Raw genomic sequence first — 15499 nt, forward strand, 5'->3', positions numbered from 1 at the left:
TAAATTAAAATGTTATTTATGTCAGCTGTTTGATTTCTTAACTTGCCGTTTGCCCTGCCCACCCACGCGCCACCCCCTCCCCCCCGCCTGCCTCCTCCACCCAGCTGCCACAACCCTGCGGCACATTATTTTTTCTCGTTTTTCCATTCGCATTTTCTTTTGTGTATTAGAAAATCGCCAGCAACAACACAAAATAAGCTGCTTAGTTAGTGTTAAACGGCTGGTAGTGATGCGTAAGGGCGTATTTGGCTGTGGGCGGGGGTGTGGCAGTGGCAATGTGGCGCAGGCGAGGGAGAAGGGGGGGCTTGGTGTATGGCATGATGTGGGCGAGGGCAAGTCTGTCGCTGCAGCTTCCGTTGAATGTGGCAAGCGTTGCAACTCATTTCCTCGAAATATGCAAGACACATTTCTTAGGACTGTGCGTGTGTGTGTGTGTGTGCGTGTGTGTGTGTTTCTTCCTATTCAAGCGAAAACCTTGACTACTTAGTAACCAATATAAATCTATTCTAATGTGCTTAAGAGCTAGAGTCCACTTCTTTTGTATCGAAGCGTTAAAGTTTGACATGCACTGCAAAGTTTTGCTTCGTTGAGAACAAATATAAAAGCTCTATTAACACATATATTATATTTTTAGTGTAAAGGGACGTCTCTCCATAAGATACATAGTACATAAATAAATATTCTTGAAATATAAAACTCGTGTCCATATAGTCAGATCCTTGTCTCTGTTTCTAACCAGACTCTCAGTTGTGGAGAGAACTCGTCAAGAAAATCTGCATGGGTTTGTCTTTCCATTGTAACCAGAATAGGTCAGATCGTAACACTATATCTTGTCTAGGAATTCGTTTTGTCCTTCAGATATCTTTAGCAAACTAAGCATTTACGAGTCTGACTTTGCTCAGCACATATAGCATATTCCTACGTACGCATTTCTTATAGATGTAGATCTTATTACTATCCAAAACACGTAGCCTTACAGGAAGAATAGATCAATAGTTATGTCTTGTCTGTCTAACATTTGGTGTTTCTACCAATTTCTCAATCCATCTTAGTTCGTTAGAGTTCTGTATAAGAGCAAGTTTAATAGGAAGAATCGGACTAATATATCATAAGGCTACGGAAAGAAAAACTAGCCGAATGTAAAGCTCAGACATAAAAGTGCTTCTCAGCCACATGTCTACAGGGTATTTGGCGATGTGCCATAAGCACACATTCTTCCTTGTTTAGGGAGTATTAATATTGGAATACGATGTGTCTAATTGGAGAAAAACCCTAGAAATATATCTCATATAATGGCTGCTATAGAAACCAGTTCTAGCTTGACTTTCTAAAAGGTAAAGTATCTTTCCTTGCCTCCTGCTGCAGGTAGTATAAATATATATATATATATATATATATATACATATATATTGGGATCGAAGTACTATATCGAAACATCCATAGCAACTAGCTTGTGTCCGAGACACCTTTAGGGTAAAGATGCGATTCTTTGTTCTAACACAAGCTTATTGTTCAGGCTGATCCATTTACAGTATTCAAATATTGTCTTTAATTGAAATAGAAAATATGCATATTTTTAACAGCCTGATATTTTGTGCCCTTAGTGAAAAGGCGCAAAAGAAAATTATGTCTGTCTGCTTGACAGGGATAAGTTTAGGATATATTTAAGTCAAATTGTGCTGCCAACTCACCTGGTCAAATGTGAAGTGTACTTACAACATCTATAGACGAATCCGGCAGGAGTTATTCTCAGAACTGAAACAGAGAGAGAGAGAGAGAGAGCAGGTATCTAATGAGAGGGACGACAAATAACATAACAAAACCAAAACAAGCTTAAACTAAACAACAAATGTTTAATAGCTCGAACTGCCATTTGGACTAAGACATTTTTATTTTTCCATTATTTTTGCAAAAATTTAAAAGAAATTTCTGTTCTGCTGCGAATTTGTTTCATGTGATTCCCAGATGCAACATTTTGCTGAAAGATTCAAAAGTTTTCGTTTCAATTTATGTGGATCTTTAATATTAATATATAAATATTATTTATTTTAATTAACTATTGAAAAGCTGTTCTCAAGCTCTTTATAATTCATAAATTAGAAAGTTAAAATAAATCAGTGCAGTATTTCTGTGCAAGTGTGGCAATGCATAGCTCAACTTGATGGGATCTGCATGAGATGTGGCAACACTCGCTCCATTACTCACGCGCTCTCTCTCTCTCTCACACATTCTGCTGCTGTTTATCACATGCGTGTGTTTGTGTGTGTGTGCGTGCTTTTACAGTTTTATTTTGTAGTTGTTGCTGTTGTTGTTATTTTTTTTTTTTATATATACGTATTTGTTGTCTTCCTCTTGAGAGGCTTTTGTTGATTTCTGGCTGACTGAGCTTCGGCACTTCAGCGATTTGCCCCATCTTCAAGCTGTGCTGGTTGCCATTTCGTTACCCACTATTTTTCTCGTGTCGTCTCGTCTCGTTTCGTTTCTTTTTTGTATATATTTTATTCATTTTCTTTTTCTTTTTGTGGCTGCCATTGTCACTGTGTGAGCCACAGCAGCGGCACCGCTGCGACTCCGACTCCGACTCCGACACATATGCAACTGTGTTGATGTGTGTGTGTGTGTGTGTGCGTGCGTATGTGTGGATGGCTGAGCCTTGATTCTGATTGGACACAACACACACGCACACACAGCCGCAATCATATGCGACACACACACACACACGCAGCTCTTGGCTATTCCGTAGGCTCCACCCATCGCACTGTGAGATTCGGTCTCTTTTTATATACAAATACGACGCGGTACATAAGCTTCGCCCACTGCCCGCGGCCCCCTTGCCGACAAACTACGCGCCTGTCAGCTTGTCGCCCACACAATGGTCATGTGGGGGCATGTGTGTCTGTGCGTGTGTGTGTGTGAGAGGTTGGGTGCTGCCATGGGGCGCGTCAATAGAACAGATAAATCGATTTCGTTTTGGCTTTCAGCTTTTCAGTTTGCCTTTGTTGTTGTTGTTGTTGTTGTTGCAGTTTAAGCTGCAAAAATTTCTATATGTTGCATAACTTTGGGCGCTGGCTGTGCACGTGTGTGTGTGTGTCTGTGTGTGTGTGTGTGTGGTAGCAACGTTTCTGCCATTTTGAACGATTTGGCCAGCTCAACTAGTCCAGCCCCCCGCCCGCTCTTTATCATCTGAAATTCAACACGCCCCCTCCCCCCCTCTCACATCGCATCAGCCAACCCCCTCGCCACCAGGTGGCCACGCCTCCGTCGGGCACTAATTTAGCATTCCGTTGCCACAGTCAAGTGAAGCACAAACACGAAGCTGCAGCTTAATGCGATCAGAGCGTCTCACAGTAATACACTGGTAAAAAATTCAGTGCACTGCAATCAATTAAAGATGATTGGGACAAGAGTTTGATATCGAATTGGGGTAAGAGTATAAATTGCGTTGCCTGGCCCAAAAGACATTTCAAATTGCTGCTGGTCGTTTTGAACCAGCGACTTCTCGCTTGCTGGTTCGACGCTCTGATGAAAAACGCAGGCTTATGACGTCACTTTTGCAATACTTTGTTATTATTATCATTTGTACAAACGTTAATCATTCTTTTTCGCATTTGGACCTAAGAGAAAGCTTTTGCAAAACTGTCAGCTTTCGGTTTTTTGTGTGACTTAAAACTATTTCTCGCAGTGCATTTACACAAACGTTTAATTCACTTGAAATGCAACTTTCGCTCAGCTATTTGCAATTAATACGAGATACAGGCATATCCTTTGAATTGTATATGAAAAGAAAACGAGCGAGAGATTTCTCGCAGTGCATGCGGGGCTATATCGGTGGCAACTATAGCCCGATAATACCAGCAGAAACTTCAAAAGAGCACGGAAATGATTTCATTACCAGACACGTTCGGCGCATCACGTGGCCAGAAGCCAGCTGAAGCTGTAGCTAAAATTGTGAATGGGGCGTGGATGGGGAGTAGGCGGTAAAGAGGAGGGCAGAAGAAGGAGGGGGGGTGGGGCTGGGAAAGGGCAGCGGCTGTAAAGTGTGTGCGAAAACTCTTAACGGCAGCGTCACGTACGCAACGCCGCACGAAGCGCTTTATTAAGCTGCCACAGTGAAGGTGAGGGCAGCGAGGGGGCAGTCGATGGAGGCGGGAGGGGGAGGTGTGGGGGGTGTGGGTTGGTTGCTTGAGTACGTCAGAAGGTAGGCGGCATTGATTACCAATTCAGCGGTCATCTAATCACGGCCAGGCCAGGTCTCAGAACGTGCCGCGTGGGGCAAGCGAACCAAAAATCCGTCAGCTAATTAAAACGCACTAAAGCAGACGCTGTGCGTGTGTGTGTGTGTGTGTGTGTGGCAAGTGTGTGTGCGTGTGGCAAGTGTGTGTGCGTGTGGCATACTTTTTGCCGGCGCAATTTATGAAGCATAATTTCTATAAGCCAACACCCCTTGCCTCAACACACCACCACCAGCCGCTGCGTGCCCCCCTCCCCCTCTCCCCTAAGCGACAAATGCGGCGGCAATTTAGTTAATTGCCTGCAATTATCCTAATGAGCGCCTTGCCTGAGCGCCAATGTTGTTAGCTAACTTAACCCCCCACGCCACCGTGCCCCCCCCCCCGTCCAACACCTCGCCAAACTCGCTCCTGTCATAAATTGTTGTTGTCGCTCGCGTATAAATACTCGCGCATCTTGGCAAGGCCAACTTATTGTATTTATGACTTGCTGGCGCTTCGCCAAGGCATTTAACAATTAGCCCAGTTTCCCGCCTCAGCCTCAGCCTCAGCCTCAGTCACGAGAATAACTAAAACCACACCTGACTCGCAATGGAAATTAGCTTAGACAAATCTTTTGATACTCGACTTAGGATCTGCCCAGATATCCTTTGATTATGTTGGATTCCCAACAGAAAACCATATTTTTGTCGGTTCGAACCAGCTTGCAACTAATTTGAGGTTCGATTTGCGAACCTGGTTTTCTGCAGCCATGAATATACGATATACGATACTCGATATACGATATACGATATACGATATACGATACTTGATATACGATATACGATATATGATACTCGATATACGATATACGATTTACGGTTTAACATACATCATATTTATATATACATAAGCTAGAAGGCGTTTTCTTCTATGCGCTAGACAATTCCTGCCTTTTTCCATTTGATATTTAACTGTTTTGAATATATTTCTTGTAATTATATTTACTTAGGCCACCCACCTGGCTCACCTGCGCTCCGTCTGCCCCACCTGCTGCCCCGCAATAGTTTCCAATCGAACTTGGAAGTTGCGCCGTGAATGCAATTTAGGCAAATTTGATGATGTCTATGAGGCACACACGCACTCACACACACACACACACACACAGACACACACACACACATGTGTAAAACCACACTCGCAGGTGGGGCATGTGGCATGTGGCATGTGACATGTGGCTTGCCGTTAGTCAAGCCCTGAGCTGGAGCTGTCGTGTCTTGAGCTGTTCCGGGCCCAAATGACATGCCATTTAATGTTAAACTTTAATGTTTTCTTGTAAGTGAAGTCATAATTTTGTCAAGCCACGAGCACACGAGCGGGGCAGTGGGGGGGTTCGGGGGTTGCGGGGGGTGCGAACAGCGGTCCCAGCACAGGTGGGCATTATTTACGCACTCTCCCAGCAACCCGCACAGCCCGCCAGGCCCACTCGGCGCAAGCGACTGTTGTTATTTATATGGCAAGGCCATGGGAGCGTGGCCGGAGGGGGGGAAAACGAGCTGAGGACAGAGGGGGGGGGGGGCAGGGAGTTACTGGCTTCGTTGTCGGTAACGACCTCATGAAATAATGCGCCAAGTGGCGTCGCCAGCCGCCAAAGTGTTTTATGCCATAATATTTATCTGCAGCGCACAACAACGCCGCTACCCCCTGCCACCCTCTTTCCCACTCCTTCTCTCGCGCAACCCCCCGCGTGTGGCGCCCTTCATTATGGAAATCGTGGATTTGCCAAATGTTTGCACGATCATTTGTCATCCGTTTTTACAGTTGCCTTTCGCACGGCGCGCATTTTCACGACTTTTCACGCCGCCTTTTCTTTTTGCCCCAAACCCATGGAAGCTGGGCAGAACGGGTATGCCGCATGTGTGCCTCTATATGTGACAGGCAGAAGGAGATATAGTGTATATATATGCTTGAGCGGCATCGAGCTAGTCTGGCTTAATGTCATCTCAGCTATTATTTGGCATATAGACTTGTAATTTTGATAAAGATTCTTTCGATAACTATCGATAATTTGTTTCCTTTGCATGGCATCGATAAGTATCGCTATTGAAATTGTGTTTTTGTGCATGCATCGAAGGCTACAGCAGCTACAGACTTGTAATTTTGATAACATTTCTTTCGATAACTATCGATAACTTGTTTCCTTTGCATGGCCCCGATAAGTATCGCTATCGCAATTGTGTATTTGGTTACAGAGTATCTGCAAGTCGTGCACGCCCGGCTGCGTGCACTATTTTCTATTTATTTTGTCTTGTTTTTGGTTATTCCCTCATTTTCCGCTGCCTCTAAATTATTGAAAATTGTTAGTCAGTGGCGGCGGCGGCGGCTTCATGAATGATATATGCGGGAGCCACAGGACAGGACACTCGAGCCGTGTCTGGAGTCGGGAGCAATCACTGACGGCGCAGTCACAGACGCCTGTCACAGGACTTTAGCCGCTAAGTGCTGGCATTTCTTGTTGCTGCGGATTTGTGTGTGAGTGTGTGTGTGGTTGTGCTTGTGTGTGTGTTGCCACACACACGCTTATTCGCTGAGGTACACGCATTTTGTTTTATGGCCAAACTGCGGCCCAGACACTTGACGAGCATTAGGCGACGGCATTTGCATTGCATGTGCAATCGTGTGATTGATCGTTCCTTCCGATTGGGGAATTGGCAGCGTTCCGTCCCATTCCGGCCCGTCCCCCGGCAGCCATCAGGCAGCGCACATTACCAACAAATGCCCGCGAGTTGGCCAACAATATGCTTTGGATGCTTTGGCAGCGCCTGTGCTGCCTCTTCCCCCCTAGCCGCATTCAATGTCAACGAACTTCGTTGCTTAAAGTCCGATCCTAATGCAAGTTTGATAACCCAACTATGGCAACTAAATGTATAAGCCTGGCATATAAATGAGATAACTTTGAGCTGTGCAAGAGCCAAGCTTGGTGTCTATAGCTGTCTAGGAGCGTCTAGGCAAGTAAGAAGCTCTGAAATGAACATGTGAAAGTTGGTCATTTTAGCTTTCAAAAATAAGAGATTTGCTCAAAAAAAAAAACGGATTTCGATATCGATTTTTATCGATTGTTTGAAAAAACGGGACAAATTATCGACGGACATGTCTAGATAGACTCGCCTATTGGGGTTGGAGATGCTTTCTTCTGCCTGTCACATACATTCGCTCAAATCTATCAAACTCTATTTCCCTTTTTTCAATGGGTACAAGGTATAAAAACCAAGGAAATATGATAACTGTTCTGCCTTGTAAATGTATTTGAATGAATCTTGGCTCAGCTTGGCTCTTGGCTTGATCAATTCAGTTTGTGCTTCCGATGAGCTTGTTATTTTGCATCATCATAATGCATGACAGCATATAGAGGCTGGCTAGCGAAAGGGGCGAGCTGGAGGGGCTGGCTTAACGCAATTTAAGGCAAGAGTTTAAAGTGAAAGCATCGCGGCACGAGATGCACGCACTTTTGCCCAAAATTCTGAAGACTTGTATTGATTTTTCGTTAGAACTTCATAACATGCGTGCGACCCCTTGCTCTACGCCACACGGACCCGGCCACGCCCCTGTCTCTATACACGCCGTACAGCGCTTTTGGAGTTGAGGAACTTTTGAAAAACACAAACACAAAACTTCTCGGAGGTCTATAAAAGTCGTCGCCGTTGAAGAACTTTCAAAAAACAAAAAACAAAAAAAAAAAGAAGTGTTGCAAACTTTTGCGACGCACTAAATGTTATCAATTTGGCCATGGTTCTTGTTGTTGTTGTTGTTGTTGCGTCTAAGCCACAGCAGAGCAGAAGAGAAAAAATGGGCCAAAATGGGCCTCACGCAACTCTTTAAAGCATCAGTGCCACGCCTCCAACGCGCCCCGCCGCCCGCCAAGCGCGCGCAATATCAAAAAGTTTGCAATTAGGTATTGTCAAAAGTTTGTTGTTGTTGTTGTTGTTGTTTGGAACTTTGGCGACGGAACGGCCTATAAAATAATGTGAACGAGTGTGACCAAGTTTTTCCTAGCCAAATCTGGGCAAGCGGGCCAGCGGGCCAGCAGGCCAGCGGGCGGGCCGGGGGCGGGCTGGGGGCGGCACAGGAACAGCTGATCAACGCCGGCGCCCACAGCTGTTCGCTGGGCGTGGCAAGGCGGCGAGGTGGCGGGGCGGCTGCTTTTGGCGAGACGAAACTTTGTCTCGAAACAAACTTTGCAGCCGGCCCCAAAGAGCAGCGCGAACAACAACAACAACAACAACAACAAGAACAATCGCAAAAGGATTACTTTTTGCCAGTTATCCTTTTTCGTGTGCTCTGTGCGGGTTGTTAATGAGAAATGCTGCGCGCAAATACCACGCACTTGCAATTAATCTATATCGATATATCGATATATTTTGAGGCGCAAGTAAATCGATTAATCTGTTTCGGCCAGATCTGGCCACACTCAAGTTCTTTTGCAGTCCATAAAGCCGATCTTAGCTCATGACAACTTCTCTTGGGGCTCGAGCCGCCGTCAAGAGAGCAGACAAATTCCTTTTTCCACATGTCCATCTGCATATTCAATTATTTATTTGAGCCGCGCAATGCCGGGCGTTATCTGCTTTTTTTTTCTATTTTTTTTTTCCAAGAACTTTGTATTGCATAGTTTACGGGGTATTCGGTGCCAATAAACGCGCGACGGGTTCAAAGTTCAGCGTTCGGCATAGGCGCGACCGCACACACACACACACACACGCAGACACACAGACACACCAATACACACACACACACACACACATGCGTATTTTATATAAATTTTGTTGCTTAAAACTGGCGTAAGTTGAATTTTTTTCTACTCGGCCAGAACCTAACCAAGTTTTGAAGTAAACTTTTCTACCGCTTGCTATCTCGCTCGCTCTCGCTCGCTCGCCAACTTGTGCGGCGCCTTTGCGGTGTTGATAGGCGTTGGCGAGCCGGGTGCCGGCTGCCAGGGGGGAGGGGGGGCGTGTTCGCTTAGGAGCGGCCGTTGTCGGGCGGCGGGCGGCGGGCGGCACGCCTTAAAGTTTAGTGGTACGCAAAGTTCGCTTTTGCAGTTACTTTTAGCATTCAGTTTTCCCAGTTTTCCCAGTTTTCTCAGTTTTCAGTGTCAAGGTCGTTTGGCAAGTTGCCGCTGCCGCTGCTGCTGCCGCTGCTGCTGCTGATGCTTCTTCTTCGGCTTGTCTTTCGCTTCTTGGACAACTTTTGCTTTGGCCCAAGTTCGCTTAATGAGCGCTAAGAACAACAACAATAAAAAGTGTGTGCAACATATTTAAAACTTGCCGCCGTTTTGATCGTCAGACCTGGCCAAGAAGCGGGCGCCCAGCGCGGTAGGGCGGGGGGCGGGGGGCGGGAAGGGGCGTCTGTGTGTGGCGTCTAGCCAAGAACGAGACCGAGACCGAGACCGAGACCCATCCCCCCCCCGTCCAGTCAATGAGCAGCCAGCCCTTTGCTGTTTGTCATGTGTTGGAGCACAATATTTGGCTGTGAACTTTATTTTTGGGGACTGCTTCGAGAAGCACTCAACAAGTTGTGGGGCAGCGGCAGGAGCAGGGGCAGCTAGGACAACGGCAACATAATCAAGAGGAGATTATGTAATTAGTGTGCAGCTGATTGATGAGTCCTGCCAGCTCGCCCTCGCCCTCTCACACTCCCTCTCGCTTGCTGGGGGCAATCAGGCGGCTTGCGATAAAATTTAAATATCTCCCCCCCCCCCACCGACACCCGCTACCGACGCAAGCACTCAAAAGCTAGCCCCCCCCCCACCCCTCAAGCATCGCTCAGCCTGCCAGCGTTCATTTTGCGGACGGTAAACAAACAAATAAAAACAAGATTTTGGCCCCAAACCCAAAATGCCAGGCGAGAGAGCTCATCAGCAGCCATCAACCACCAAGTGGCAGGGGGGGGGGGGGGGGGGAGGGCTGGGCGGGGGAAGTGGCTCAATGAGTGGCATAAGAATAGATGCGAGAGTGTAGCGAAGGAGGGTGGGTCCACGGCTAAGCTGGCTCATCGACTTGTCTGTGTAAAATGTCACAAAGGCGGCCGGGACTTTGTCCGGCACGGCTCGGCACGGCACGGCGCGGTCCGGTAAACTTTATTAAGGATATGCAAATATCCTTAATTCGAAAATGATTTTTAATAGGATCGAATGGAATTAGTTTATTACTTTTAATGAATTTTTTATGTCGCCGCCAAAGTCCAAGCACGAGGACGTCGCTCGCCTTTGTCCGGGCATGAATATAATGGATTTCATTTCGAGCCCGGCTCTCGGCAAAAAGCCAATCACGTGGTTTGGCCGGCAGCTGAGCCAAGCCAAGGAGCAGCAACAGCAACAGCAACAGCAACAGGAGCAGGACACTCCAGCCATGTCCAAGCAAGACTAATGGTCGTCTCCTGATTCACACACACACACACACACTCACACACACACGCACACCCACCTTCTACTCGAGTGCGACTAATTTGCTTGCAGATGATTTATTGATTTAAAGAGCCCAGCCCCGATCCAGACATCGCCAGCCCCTTCAGTCCGCTTGAGTCATTGTTTATTTTGATTTTATTTTCCGTTTTTCAGCTTCTTTTTTTTTTTATTCTTCTGTTTCTGCTTCTGCTTCTTCTTTTTCTACTTGCGGGCCTAATTGATTTTTTCGGCCAGCTAATTTCGCCCAAAAGAGTTTTCACCACATTTGCTTCGCATTTCCAACATTACGCCCTGCTATACATATATTTTATATATATATATATTCAAGTGCGGTAATTAAAAATTGTCGTAAATCAGCTTCGACGAGCGAAACGCCCAAAAGGGAGCGTGCCTGCAGGGTTGGGCGCCCAAGCAGGGATCTTAAAGTTCAGCCTAATGAAATTCTTTGAAAAATCACAATGCAATTAGCTGAATGGCACTTTAAATCCAAAGATTGTTAAAAACTTGAGGCTGTTGCTTTAAATCCAAAGACTGTTAAGAACTTGAGGCTGTTGCCTCACAAATTACAAGAAAATAAAGCTCGAATGTTTCGGGGAAAGCAGTAAATTTTACACAGCATGCAATAAACTAATTAATAGTTGCGTGAAGCCAACTTAAGATCACAAAGTCATTTCAGACTAGCGATTGGTATCTGAGTAGAATCTGGCGCCCGAGCAGGGACTCGCGCCCGAGCAGGGACTCGCGCCCGAGCAGGGACTGGCGTTGGTGTAGAGCTAAGTACTTTGCAAGAATTAAATGTTTGTATTAATAAGAATCCAGTTGGTTGAATTATTAATGCATAATCACATAGCTAAAAAATGGCTTTGAGAGATTTGCAAAAAAATGAACTTGGCGTTCGAGCAGGGTCAGGCGCTCGCAAAGGGAAGGGCATTTGAATAGATACCCTAATTCTAAGCCCACGGAAACTTGCAGTTAACAACAATACGCTCAATACGCTCAATTGAAAGCTTATGATTGAAAAATGAATAAAAAGTATGTGAATTTGTTGTGGAAGATGCTAACTAGTTACAGATTCTACACAGATTCGCAACAGAATGTTCTATTTGAGCAATGAGTTTTGATGAAAGGATGAATGGATATGGATGGAAAGGATTTCCAGTGGAATTAGGCTTCCAAGCGGGGATTTGCCAACGAGCGAAGACTGGCAACCGGCTAGGAACTAGAACTAGGGCTCAGGCCCCAGAAGGGCGGGCGTCTAATGACAGTTTTAAAAGTAAATGCAACAGTAATTGCATAAACGAGCTGGGCGAGTGAAAACGTTTGGAAAGCATGGAAATTGTTGCGAAACCGTTTCGCAATTCCGCAGGACCCCATCAATTGACGTTAATTTCGATAATGGCAGCCGTATGGAAATGGCCGTACGGCGTTTTGTTGATATTCAAAATTCATTTGAAGAAATTAGAAAATTTATTATGCCCCGGGCAAAGCCAACGAAATTTGTCAAATGCAAAATGCGCCGCATGGCAAAAGAGCCCAACTCCAATAAGTACGGACTTTTGGCCACTAAGTGAGCTCCTTGTTGTTGCCGTTGTTGCCGTTGTTGCCGTTGTTGCTGCTTGTCAAGCAAATGCCGCTGTCCGCAAAACCCAAACACGTATTTTCAATTATTTCCGTGCCAACGTCGTCGTTGAGGTAGACGTCGCCACGTACAGCTGTCCCGTTGCCGAACCCAGACCCAAGCACCAGACCACCCGACCCGTTGCCCAATGTGACAATCTGCAGTTGTTGCCGTTGTTGCTGCAGTTGTTGTTGTTGTTGTTGCTATCGATGAAATATAGAAGCAGAAACACAGCTGCAAACAAGTAAGAATCTGACGGCTAGGCCAGTCCTGACTGCGCGATACTCTGCTTACGAGCAAAGTGGGCCGTGACAATTTGGTTTAAAGATCGCACTTTGGAAAGAGCCATAAATTACAGTGACTCTCAAACTATCAATTTAAACTAATTACTTTGAAGCTGTGATTTTTTTACCACACTCAAATTTGACTTGAAAGTCAAGAATTGACTTTCAAACTGGGCACTATCAAGAAATGCTTCGCCAACTGTGTTTCTCACACCGTGGCTCTAAAACTGTAACAAGGATTTCCGAACTGGATTTCGAAAAATTGATTCGCAAACAGAGAGTCGTAAACTGTCGACATAAAGGATGGCTCTCAAACTGTTACTCAATCAATCTATGAGCTGTGACTCTAAAACTGCGATGCTCAAACTATAGCTAGACTTAGACTGCGAACCTTAAATTGTGATTGTCAAACTGTAAATTTATTTAATTTATCTTTAAAGTGTGACTGTGAGTCTAAAATGTTGACATTCAACTTGACAGTATAAAATATTGCGAAGCATATGCTGTGACTCTCAAGCTGTGCATCTGCAACTTCGGATCTACAACTGTGACTCTCAAACTGTGAATTTACAAACTTAAAGATGTGAATGTAACCAGAGCTGGCGGGAAGCATTTTAGGTGACTTCTAAACCGTGACTGCGACGTGACTGTGACTTTAAAACTGTGGCCACTTAACAATTTGGCTTGAAAGGGAATGCATTTTCTTGGACTTGGACGATATGTGAGCACGTCTATGCCAGGCTCGGAATCGCCGACAAGCCAATATACACTTTACGGCCCTGGGAGCACAGGGCACAATTCACGGCAAAATTTCGTATGCATAAGGCATAAGAAACAAAAGCCAACACGCCAATGCCCTGACCAGCCCCCCCGCCTAGCCAAGTGCTAGTCCCTGCTCCAGTTGCTTCTTCCAGGTCGTCATCGTCATCGTCTTGTCGTCGTCGACGTCGTCTTGCGCAAAATTTAGTCATTGCAATCTACTTAATCATTTTGGTCAGACTGCATGTTGGGGCGAGAAGGAAACGGGGGGCTTTTACTCCTGCCGGAGCGTATGCCATTTGTAATTGGTAGCTAGCTGCGAGTCCTGGGCACATCCCAGGCGAAATTCCTTAATTGTTCCGGTTACCCGCACAATCCATTCTCTGCATTTTACATTTTAACCTCAGAATCTACGACAGGCAAAACCGAGTCCAGGTGCCACTGACACTGCTGACACAGCTGGGCTGGGCTGGGTCCCGCTCCGCGCCGCTCTGCCCTCCCCTCCTTATGCCCCACGCTCCTGACCCTGTCGCTCGTTTGGCGCTGCCGTTGCCCGGGCCAAAGGTAAACCACAGAAATACAAATCAAATTTTGTTGTGCGGCTAAAAAGCGTTGCGGCATTGCCTGCGCTTTGTATCCCCCCTCTCCACTGAACTCTTCGTCCTTGCCCATGTCGTCCTCGAGAGCGACTGCCTCGTGCAGTAGTTGCTGCGGCTTTGCATACACTCTCCGGCGCGCTGCGACTATTCAAAAGTTTATGGGGCAAAACAGCTTTTACGATTCTGAAAAGCTGAAAGTATGCAAAGCTTACGATTGGGTCCCTTAATTCTGGATGACAGGCCAGCATTTATACATAGCTTGATGTACATACATATATATGTAACTAGATATATAACTAGACAAGGTTTTTCTTTTTATGGCCCAAACTCGTCGCGGAAAATGGGTGAAAAGTGTGACTTGTTTTTGTGCAAACGTTTGTAATTGACAAAAGAACGCAGTTCCTGAAATATATATATTTAGTATATTTATATATATATATAGAATGCAGTTCTTATGGAACACACACAGCGCGAGATACCTTCCCAAATTGTTTCCCGAAATTGCAAAATAAAATATTTTAAAAACAAAACAAATTTACTTTACACTTGTCTATGCTGTATTCAAGTCTGGCATTCGGCGCATTAATATATTTTGAAAAGGTTTCGAATTCTTGGTCTGAGCCGGTTTGATGCAAAGTTTGAGAGTTTCAAGATTGATAGGATTTGACTTGTCTTTACTTCAAATTAAGAGCATATTTTGTGGCAATTGATACTTCTTTGGGATTTTAATGCGTACTAATTCTTCTATACCCAAAATAGTTTTATAAATATGTGAATAAAAATGGAATTGATAGCTTGCTTGCGTTTCTATATACTTGCACTTTAAATTTGTGCACTTGTGTCAATGTTAACGTGCCTGTTAAACATTTAACTTGCTGTTAAGCTCTATTGATTTTCTGTGTGCTGTCAAAGTTAGCGTGCCCGTTAAATATTTGACAACAAATTTTTAATGTTAATGTTAATATTTTAAATCTGTTTCCCTTGACAGCAAGTGGAAAAACTTAACCCGATAACTTACCATGAATGTTGTCAGAGCTGCCAGAAAGTTGATTCACCAAAGCGCCATCTATGGACAAATTGTTGACTAACTGAAAGAAAACCAAATGAAATGAGAAAATTGCGATTAGAATTGTTCAGATCATGAAATTGGCTTAGAATTACGAAATTCCTGAATACTTACAAATTGAAATAAGTTAAATTTTTAAGTTAAGTTAACTGCCAAAATATCAACATATGTTTTATCATATTTTATATATGCTTATCAAAGAGAGTAGACGGAAGGGTATTTGAAATGCGTTTTTACCTCGCAAACATGTAGCCAGAGTGCATGTGTGTGTGTGCGAGTGTGTGTGTGTGTGTGTGTGTGTGAGTGTTTCAGCTAACTAACTCTGCGCTGCGGTTGTGTATAATATTTTGCGAATATGTTTTATGTGTGCCCACATTTCGAATCCCTATGCGAATCTGCTTCTGCTTCTTCTTACCCTGATTATAGTTGTTGTTGTTGTTGTCGCTGCCACGCTTCGCCACCCTGGACTGTTTGGTTAGAGATCCGATGCTCTGGTGTCGGCTTG

The sequence above is a fragment of the Drosophila virilis genome, chromosome X (assembly GCF_030788295.1).
Source record: "Drosophila virilis strain 15010-1051.87 chromosome X, Dvir_AGI_RSII-ME, whole genome shotgun sequence".
NCBI lineage: Eukaryota > Metazoa > Arthropoda > Insecta > Diptera > Drosophilidae > Drosophila > Drosophila virilis.